Source organism: Pinus tabuliformis, chromosome 7 (assembly GCF_031772625.1).
Source record: "Pinus tabuliformis cultivar Carrire ecotype Pingquan chromosome 7, CPIR1, whole genome shotgun sequence".
In the NCBI taxonomy this organism is placed as follows: domain Eukaryota; kingdom Viridiplantae; phylum Streptophyta; class Pinopsida; order Pinales; family Pinaceae; genus Pinus; species Pinus tabuliformis.
In genome coordinates this window covers 1,268,327,357-1,268,335,164 of record NC_142293.1, presented here as the reverse complement: position 1 = coordinate 1,268,335,164, position 7,808 = coordinate 1,268,327,357, and the positions used below count along the sequence as shown (strand labels likewise).

General features: G+C 42.8%; 2 pseudogenes; both read right to left on the bottom strand.

Annotated features, from left to right (window-relative positions):
* Nucleotides 1-417: 417 nt before the first annotated feature.
* On the bottom strand, nucleotides 418-4,967 carry LOC149252055 (cytochrome P450 750A1 pseudogene; annotated as a pseudogene).
* Nucleotides 4,968-6,528: 1,561 nt separating this feature from the next.
* Nucleotides 6,529-7,467, bottom strand: LOC149252054 (cytochrome P450 750A1 pseudogene; annotated as a pseudogene).
* Nucleotides 7,468-7,808: the final 341 nt, after the last annotated feature.

The window sequence follows — 7,808 nt, the reverse complement described above, 5'->3', positions numbered from 1 at the left end:
TAATAAACAAAGATATTTACTTAAATTAATGGTAATAGAATGATTTTACAAAATCATTACAATAGAGAAATATATATATATATATATATATATAGATAATTGGTTAGATTAATGGTAATAGAGTGATATTACAAAATCATTACAATAGAAAATTCAAAGCTTGTAACACAAATGAAAATAGTGTGATACTGATTAACATTTGAATGGAAAAATATAGGGCTAATCTTCTGTCCACCAGATATCTAACAAAAATTGCAAAAGCTAATGCAATCAAGGTAACGCTATGAGCATAAACTATTTTTGAAAAGGGAGTAGTGAAAGCAATGGTACAAACTAGAAGAGCATATAGAGAAAGCATTGCTCGCGAAAATAGGAAAGCGGCACGATGCCTTGCCACTCTTAGGCTTCATAACTGTACTAGAGTGGAAAGCTTAACCTCAATGCTGGATAAGAAAACAGCGGAACTTGCTTTGGAATCGAGGCCCTGCATACTTCCGTCATATCGAGCTGGGACGGATCACCTTCAACTCTCCAGTTAAAAATGTGCACCAGCTGAGCCAATGTGAGTTCAATCGTGGGAATAGCCATGGGTGCCCCTGGGCATCCTCTCCTTCCTGCACTAAACGGAATCATACTGAAGTCTGATTGATCTGTTGAATTGACATGTTCATCCTTCATGAATCTTTCCGGCTTGTATTCGGAAGCATCTACCCCCCACACATTGGGATCCCTTCCTATAGCCCACAAATTCACCATCAACATTGTTTTCTTAGGGATATAGTATCCTCCGATTGTCACAGCCTCTACAGATTCATGAGGAAGCGTTATCACCGCAAGTGGGCATAATCTTAGCATCTCTTTCAGCACGCAATGGAGGTATTTCATGATTGCTACATCAAATTCATTCACTTTTTGATCTTTGCCGACGACACATTCGATTTCTTCTTGCAAACTCTTAATCACATGGGGATGTCTAAGCAGCTCACTCATTGCCCATTCTAAGCTAGTCGATGTCATCTCCAAACCACCTGCGAGCATGTCCTGCACAAATACGAATTTAATCAGTGCAAAATATTGAAAAAAAATAATTTTAAGAACGAGGATACTAAATTATAAAAGAATGGCCGAAGCCGGCGAGACATATATACAAGAACAACACCCTTCACAGTTTTGTTGGAAGTACTACACACCTACATGCGAACTATGAGTTAGAGCATGGGACCACATGCAAGATTCCTTTTGCATGATTTAGTCCTTGATTTGCTCCTTCTTTAACTCTGCAACTGGTTAGTTCTTCTGCATGATTTGCTCCTTCTTTAACTCCACGACTGGTTAGTTCTTCTACATGATTTACTCCCTGATTTTCTCCTTCTTTCACTCCACAACTGGCTAGTTCTCTCTGGAACTTGTTGTAGGTGTTGAGTCTTCTCATTGATCACCACTATAGTGCATTACACTAGGATCTTCACCCAGTAATGCTATATAATGATCATTGTAACCTGTTTTCTAATGAACCATTCTTTTCTTCTTTCGATTTTCTTTTAGTGTTTTTGCTCTGCAAAGCTGTGTGTTCAACCTTTACTAGCTAGATTCATCTGTGCATGTTTTCTACCACATTTACATGGTATCAGAGCCCACAGGTTGCTAGATAAAAGGCGCACTAGCACTTTATTTTGCAAGTATTACAGCTTGGAGATCGAAGATTGATAGAAAAATGGAGTTTCCCAAAGCATCGATCCTAACACCATACAACTATCATGAATGGAATGACCAAATGGCTCGATACCTTCATCATAAAGGGTTGTACAGCATTACCATGGCTACAGAAGTGGAACCCACTTCAGCCATAGAGAAATCCAAGTACCTCAACCGTATGGATGAGGCCCACAGATCCATATGCATGTGCATCTCTCCAGAGTTGCAGTTTCATCTATCTGCCTGCAATACTCCCAATGAGATTTGGAAAAAGGTTGAAGATCTCTACGGGAAATAGGATGAGATGAAAGGACATCTGCTCGAAGTGGAGCTGTTGTCATTGGATCCACAGATCTATGACAGAATTCAAGACTTCTTCACCAAATATAATGATCTATTGATGCAACTCAAGGGTTGTGGAATTGACAAATCCAAGGAGGAGAGTCACCAAGTTCTCTCTATTATGTCAAAGCTCGGACCAGAATACTCCGTCTTTGTGTCTACATTTCATTCAGTAAGGCTCGCAACAGGTAAATCCTACACTATGCCTTCTCTCAAAGAATTTATGGAGTCCCTTATTTTTTAGCAAGATAAACTCATTGGCATGGGGAAAATCAAACCTCCAAAAGTGCATGCACTTGCTGTGAATGATGGTAGCCACAATAAAAATCACAGATCTGATTCAAATCAGAAAAATCAGCAGCAAAATGACAAGGGAAAAGCGCATTCCCATCCAAAGAAGGAAGGGTACACCAGGCCCTTCAATGACTCCTCCGGCTCGAGAAATGAGAAAGGGAAGAAAGGAAACAGATGCACCTACTGTCAAAGAGGATTCCATCCAGAATCCTCTTGCATGAAGAAACAAATTGACCTAATGGCATAAATCCTTCAGAAGCACAACCTTGGGGACCACATCCCTCAGGGCGCGAAGAAGAAAACTGAGGATCCGCCACACGGGAAAGGTAACAATTTTCATGCTTTAGTTGCAATTAATTCTTCTCCTAATGTATGGATTATAGATTCTAGTGCATCACATCATATGGCTGCTGCAAAGGAAGTCTATTCCTCTTTGGATGCATGCAAAGGATCTCCCATCCTCATGGGAGATGACTCACCTATTGAGGTCACCGGAAAAGGTAGAGTGGAACTTTTACATGGAAGCTTTGAAGATGTGCTTCATGTTCCAAAACTTTCGGTAAAACTGCTTTCAGTTTATCAGATCACTCATTCCGGCACCGGAAAGAGAGTGGAATTCACTCCAGATGCAGTGAACATATATGACCTACATAGCAGCTCCAAAATTGCAACCGGTGAGGTAAATAATGGAGCCAGACTGTATACATTTTCTGAATTTATTGAATCTGAATCCTCCTTATTTCTTACACATGCTGATGATAGTAGTAGGATTTGGCACGAGAGGTTTGGTCACTTAAATTACAGGTATATGCAGCAGCTAAGCAAGAATGAGATGGTGGAAGGCTTGCCAAATATCAGTTTCTCCAAAGGAGTTTGTGAAGGGTGTGTCCTTGGCAAACATTTTAGAGAAAAGTTTGACACCGGCAAGACTCACAGAGCATCCTCTCCTCTAGATCTGATCCATAGTGATCTCATGGGGCCTTTTCCTCATCCTTCCATCGACAAAGCAAGGTATGTGCTTACATTTATTGATGATTTCTCACGGTATACTTGGGTGTATCTTCTTAGGGCCAAATCTAAAGTTTTTGTGCACTTTGAAGATTTCAAAGCACTAGTTGAGACACAGTCAGAGAGAAAGATCAAAGCCCTTCGTACAGACAATGGGGGGGGAATATGTTAACACATCACTTCGGAACCATTGCCTTCAGTCCGACATACAGTTGCAGTACACAGTTCCATACACTCCGCAGCAGAACGAAGTTGCCGAGAGAAAGAACCGATTTCTCAAAGAGATGGCTTCCTGCATGTTGCATGCTAAGTCACTGCCTCATAAGATATGGGCTGAAGCACTTAATTGTGCTAACTACATCCAGAACAGATCTCCTCATAGGTCTGTCAAGGATCAGACCCCCTTTGAGGCTTGGAGCGGCACTAAACCAGAGGTCACCCACTTCCGTGTTTTCAGCTCCCGAGCATGGGCTAGGATCCCCTCTGAAAAGAGGAAAGCTCTTGATCCACAGAGCATTGAGTGCATATTTGTTGGATACCCTGACAATGTGAAGGGATACCGACTCCTGATTCCCTCTACAGACAAGCTCATCATTGAGCAAAGTGTCAAATTTGAGGAAAGTCTCTCGCATGCACCTCAATCATCGCATGCAGACACCTTTTATCTACCTCATGTCCGAGATGATGACTCAGTACACTCAGATGCAGATACAGAGCATGCAGATGCAGAGACAGAGTCTTCAGATACAAATCTAGTGCATGCAAATGATGATACACATCCAAGCCCAGATCGGACTTCCAACAGTGAATCATACTCCCCTGTCATAAATCAGAGAACAAGGAGCTTATGTGAGATATATGCACAAGATCACCCAACTGCTAGAAATGGTCTTGTGGGGGATAATTTTGATCTGCAGAGGACTAGCTCAGAGTTTATTGAGCCTCCTCTTATCCTCACTACCACTGAACCATCGCCATCCTGGTATTGTCATTTGGTTCAGTCTTCTAATCCATAGTCTTATGCTGAGTCCGCTGGGCATCCATCTTGGGAGTCCACCATGGAGGAGGAGTATAACTCTCTCCTCGAGAACCAAACCTGGGATCTGGTCCCCCTTCCTTTAGGAAGGAAACTTGTCCAATGCAAATGGGTCTACAGGACCAAGAGTGTTGCAGATGGGCAAATCACCAGACGGAAAGCAAGGCTAGTAGCCAAAGGCTTCCAACAAGTGCATGGCATTGATTATGACGAGACCTTTGCTCCAGTAGCAAAGATGGATTCCATACGCCTTACACTTGCCATTGCGGCTGCCCAGGGGTGGGAAGTACATCAGATGGATGTGAAGAATGCCTTTCTTCACGAAGACCTATCTGAGGAGATCTACATGGAGAAGCCACATGGTTTCATTCAGTATTCATCTTTGGTCTGCAGACTGAAGAAATCTCTCTACGGCCTTAAGCAGGCCCCGAGAGCTTGGTATGCGAAGATGGATTCTTTTCTCTTATCACAAAACTTTTGAAAGATGTAAGTCTGATCCGAATGTTTACATGCTTAGGACACATGATTCTCTTCTTATCTTAGTTTTGTATGTGGATGATCTTCTAACCACTGGCAGCTCAGCTTCAGCCATTGCTACAATCAAGAGGACCTTGCATGATAGGTTCTTGATGACGGACATGGGTCCATTACATTTCTTTCTTGGTCTTGAGATCAGCCAGGATGCCACAGGCATCAAACTCTCTCAGGCTAAGTATGCACAGGATCTCCTCGAGAGATTTCGCATCACTGACTGCAAGCCAGCACCGACTCCTTCTCTGTCTGGGGTCCGCCTTGAGGATGGAGGTGAAACTCCATTAGTTGACAGCACTCTCTACCGACAGCAAGTGGGGAGCTTATTGTACCTCACCCACTCTAGACTAGATCTCTCATATGCAGTAGGGGCAGTTTCCAGATACATGCAGGAGCCGCATGAGCTACACTGGAATGCTGCCAAGCGCATCCTCCGATATGTGCAGGGCACCATCACCTTCGGGATTCACTATGCAGCAGGCACTGCATTGAATCTCCTTGGCCTCACAGATTCTGATTGGGCAGGAGACAACATTGATCGCAAGTCCACCTCCGAATATACACTCAGTCTAGGATCTGGCCCTGTCTATTGGTCGAGCAAGAAGCAGGCTGCTATTGCTCTCTCTTCAGCTGAGGCCGAGTACAGAGGAGTAGTCAACATCACCATTCAGGCTCTGTGGCTACAACACTTTCTCACTGAGTTGGGCGTCCAGTTCCACCAGCCCATTGTCATCTAGTGTGACAACCAGAGCACTCTCAAATTTTGCAGGGATCCAGTACAGCGGCAGTGGACGAAGCACATAGAGATCCATATGCACTACATCAAAGACTTGGTACATGATTGGGTCATTGATTTGCAGTTATGTCCTTCAGCAGAATAGACTGCAGACATCTTCACCAAGACATTCACTGAGTAGAAGTTTCGCTCTCTGTGCGATCGTCTTGGAGTGAAGGACACAGTTGCTTAGCAATTGTCTTTTCTTCCTCTTTTCTTTTGATTACATTGTATTTTGAGGGGGGGTTTTTCCCACGAGGTTTTCCCTCTTTCCTCAATTTTAGTACAAGTTGCACTGTATTTTGGGTGACTTTTGGCCTTAGTTGCCAGGGCCCATTTTCTATTTTTCCCCATAGTGGTGTTCAGGGGGGGTGTTGGAAGTACTACACACCTACATGCGAACTATGAGTTAGAGCATGGGACCACATGCAAGATTCCTTTTGCATGATTTACTCCTTGATTTGCTCATTCTTTAACTCCGCAACTAGTTAGTTCTTCTGCGTCATTTACTCCTTGATTTGCTCTTTCTTTAACTTCGCAACTGGTTAGTTTTTCTGCATGATTTACTCCCTGATTTTCTCCTTCTTTCACTCCGCAACTGGCTAGTTCGCTCTGGAACTTGTTGTAGGTGTTGAGTCTTCTCATTGATCACCACTATAGTGCATTACCTTGGGATCTTCACCCAGTGATGCTATATCATGAGCATTGTAACCTATTTTCTAATGAACCATTCTTTTTTTTCTTTCGATTTTTTCTAAGTGTTTTTGCTCTGCAAAGCTGTGTGTTCAACCTTTACTAGCTAGATTCATCTATGCAGATTTTCTACCACATTTACAAGTTTCCTGCGTCAAGGCCTCGGCCTCAACTTTCTCGAGCAATACATGATGAAATCTTTAACACAGGGCTCTTCCTCTTTCTCGCGATTCGATGTCGAGGCCATGCGATGAGGAACGCGGTCTTCCATTATTTTCTCTGCAAATTCATTGAATGCTTTATGCATCTTCTTCATGCGCCGTTTGATGCCTTGCAGATCAAGCCAATCTAAACAAGGAATAAAGTCTCCGATGTTAAAAGCTCCCGCTGTAGATATCAGCTCAACTATTAAATCCTTAAAACTTCCGAAATCCTCACCTAAATCATCGTCAGTAAATTTCCTCCCTGCCAGCATCCGCCAAATAATGTTGGAGTTGAGAGTAGAGATGGCCTTGCTCAGGTTCACGCTTATTATTCCGCTCTCACTCTCCTCCCAGATTGAACGGATCATGGCAAACACCTCTTCCTCTCGCACGGGCCTGAAAGACTCGATTCTTTTGGAAGTCAGGAGTTCTAATACGCATATTTTTCTCATTTTCCTCCAGTGATCTCCATACTGAGTGAAGGTCACATCCTGAGAATTGAAAAATATGTATTTCCCAGCGGATGTTAGAGGCCGGCTGGAAAACACCAAATCATGGGTTTTAAGAAAGAGCCTGGCCATCTCAGAAGAAGAAACGATGACAGTAGGGATAGAACCTAAGCGCAGAAAGAAAATGGGACCATATTTGTCAGCAAGACCTTTAAGGGTACGGCGAGCGGGCTGTACCAATTGGTAAAAATTTCCGATTATTGGCCATGGAAAGGGTCCTGGAGGCAATCTGCCCCTAATTCTTCTCTTCTGCAACAGTCATATGAAGAGCAAACAGAAAAATAAACCAACAACAGCTGCTGTGACAGCACGCTCGCGGCCTGCCATTAATGTTACGGGCAGACGGAAAGACAGAATAGCAGTAAAAGTATGAAATTCCATATGGAACACACTTTGTAAGAGACACATTGCTTGGAAGGATCAACGGTATGCTATTTAAAGGCACCCCGAGATTTATGAAAGCTCACTTTAAGGCGATAAATGCAAATTTAATATAAACTGACACTGATTTTAAAATTTTCCAAAGCCATACGTTGACCCACTGTTCTGGAATAGCAATAATGAAATGGTAATAATCTGCATTAACGGAAAATACATATCGTATAATAGAGTGCATCTATCATAGTGGATAAGTAATCCCCATTGTTTCTTTGTAGCACAAACCTATGGAGATGGGATTGTAGTAACCGCAAGTGTTGCTATTGAGACGCCCTCAATATTTG